General features: G+C 44.7%; 1 pseudogene; it reads left to right on the top strand.

Moving 5' to 3' along the window:
* Positions 1-874: 874 nt before the first annotated feature.
* Positions 875-988, top strand: LOC136327416 (U8 small nucleolar RNA; annotated as a pseudogene).
* Positions 989-2,919: the final 1,931 nt, after the last annotated feature.

Genomic DNA, 2,919 nt, shown 5'->3' with positions numbered 1-2,919 from the left:
AAGTTGGATCAAAGGTAATGAACTTATTGAAGGTTTATGCTCTGTTTGGCCAAATGCTTTCCAAAATGTTAGCACTTAGTGACATACTACCCACAGTGGCACAGAACTGACACAATGCCATTATCATTTCAAGGATCCTCTCTAGTTAGACAGGCATGAAGCTGAGTCCGTCCGTCCCATTGTGGTACGCTTTCTAAGTCCTGGGTGCCTGTATTTTCTATGACCGTAATAGGCTTTAGGTCTCCAAATTATCTGTGCTACCTCATATTTGTCCCAGGTTCATGGCTTCACGGGTGTTACCTTCCTCCTTATCTTGCTGTCAGCCTGGGCTCTATTACTTCAAAGCCATGCTTGTTTTGCTTGATGTGAGATTACACTGCAGTCTCTTCTGACACTGAGGACTACAGCAGGGGTGCCCAAACTACAGCCCGCGGGCCACATGCGGCCCCCTGAGGCCATTTATCCGGCCCCCGCCGCACTTCCACACTTCCGGAAGGGGCACCTCTTTCATTGGTGGTCAGTGAGAAGAGTATAGTTCTCATTGAAATACGGGTCAGTTTGTTGATTTAAATTTACTTGTTCTTTATTTTAAATATTGCATTTGTTCCCGTTTTGTTTTTTTACTTTAAAATAAGATATGTGCATTGTGCACAGGGATTTGTTCATAGTTTTTTTATAGTCCGGCCCTCCAACGGTCTGAGGGACAATGAACTGGCCCCCTGTGTAAAAAGTTTGGGGACCCCTGGACTACAGGTTCCCCTGGTCTCTGCTCTGCAGCAGATGGGGAAGGGTGCCTGTGCCCCTGCAGTGCTTCTGGATGGGAAGATGGTTTATGAGCAGAGCTTCTGGTCTCCCTACTTCAGATCTCCTCCCATCATTAGGAAGAATAATCCTTACCTGTTCTTCTTTTAGGAGGACAGATTAGAGTAGGGGTCAGGAACCTATGGCTCATGATCCAGATGTGGCTCTTTTGATGGCTGTATCTGACTCGCAAATATTTAATAAAAAAAAATAACGTTAAAAATATAAAACATTCTCATGTATTACAATCCATTCATTTCCTACCACTCATGCTCATGGTTGCGGGTGGCTGGAGCCAATCACAGCTGTCCTCTGAGACAACACCAAATTTTTATTGGATAATGCATAAGGTACATGGGTCATTGTATGGCTCTCACGGAATTACATTTTAAAATATGTGGCATTCATGGTTCTCTCAGCCAAAAAGGTTCCTGACCCCTGGATTAGAATATGATGATCGGAGATCTCGTGATTCGTGATTAATGTTTCTGCGTGATCAGGATTTGCGAATCTCCTCCTTATCTTGCAGTTGGGAGGTAAAGTTAACACAGTAGTGTTTAGTTTCCAAAGGCCAATATGTGCACACACACATTTTAATTCTCATTTCTCTACCTTGGGGTAAATGAACACAAATGAAGTGATTATTATAGACTGTTCTCGTCTCAGTCAATCACATCCATCTCAATGAGCAGATGATTGTGAGTCCTTCTTTACACAATTATCCATCATCAGTCAAAGAGATTTCCCAAACAGTATTCAACACAACTGTTTATCCAGGAACAATTGCCTGTGGGACTTTGGGAGCAGAACTGAGGATCTCTTAAAAAGGTGCTAAGTACCTACTAGCTGCTTTCCTAGAGAATCTGTAAACTTCAGAAACTCTCTCTCTCACACACACACACACTCAAACATACACATGTGCACTAACCACAAAATCTGTAACAAACTATATAAAATGTAGGAGGTATTGTATATTACAGGTCTCAAAACATTAAGAGTCCAGAAAATATGCCCTGGTTGGTGGTGCAGTGGATAGAGTGTCGCCCTGGGGCACCAAGGTCGCCGGTTTGATCCTGGGGTCACTGGTTTGATTCCAGGGTTCCGGCTCGATCCTGGGACACTGGCTTGATCCTGGGGCTGCCAGCTTAAAATCAAGGGCACTTGCTGGATCTTGGGGGTGCTGACTCCATCTCCGAGGTTGCTGGTTCGTGCCCTAGTCAGGGCACATATGAGAAGAAATCAATTATACAACTAAGTGGAACACTAAGTTGATGCTACTCTCTCTGTGTCTCTGTCTCTCACTCCCTTCCTCTCTCTCTCTCAAAATAAAAAGTCTTGAAATTAACTATAAGTAATATCATTTTTTAAGAAAGAAAAACCAGCTATTACTTGGAAATTAAAGATATAAGAAGCAAAAGAAATGAAAATGAACGTTGATTTGGCAAGTGATGTGTTCCACGTACTCTGTGGCTGAGTTTGCCAAAGAACAGAGAACTGGGGGAAAGAGATACCCCGCAGTTCAGCCTCAGATCACATTCATTATTTAAGGGGAAAGAAAAAGGAGTAAAAAAAGAGGAATTTATCAAAGAAGCAGGGGGATAACCAGGATCATGTATTTATGTGGAAGCTGGTAAAGAGGCCTCAAGAAGCAGGAACAAGTCTATAGTTAAGTGCTGCACAAGAAGTCAAGGAAAAAAACTGACATAATTAGGTGGGGATTTATGGGTAGGGGGTGACCTTCAAGAGAGAATGGGAGTTAATGTTTCTTGAGTGACTTTTCTGGAGGCGCCCATTATTTCCCCCTCACCCCACATCTCTTCTTTAGACTCTGCCGTCCCCCTCAGTCTCCTCCCATTGCCTCTGCGGAGCCAGCAGCTGCCCACTGGACCCGCCCTCTCCGGACACAGGTGACCGCAGGCGGGTGAACCGCAAAGAGTTTCGAGCTAAGCTCTTTCAGGTTCTTAAGCTGAAAAATTATGTGAACCAGAGCTATGGTGCCACATGGAAACAGAGCTGAGGGTGCCAGTCAGCAGAGGGAGGGGAGAGCAAGCAGCGGCACAGAGAGCCTGATGGGCATACAGGCAGCCTCAGAACAGAAGGCAGTGGCCTGGGGAGGAC

Source organism: Saccopteryx bilineata, chromosome 2 (assembly GCF_036850765.1).
Source record: "Saccopteryx bilineata isolate mSacBil1 chromosome 2, mSacBil1_pri_phased_curated, whole genome shotgun sequence".
Lineage (NCBI taxonomy): Eukaryota > Metazoa > Chordata > Mammalia > Chiroptera > Emballonuridae > Saccopteryx > Saccopteryx bilineata.
Note: the sequence above shows the minus strand (reverse complement) of the source record. Positions and strands in the feature narration are given on the sequence as shown.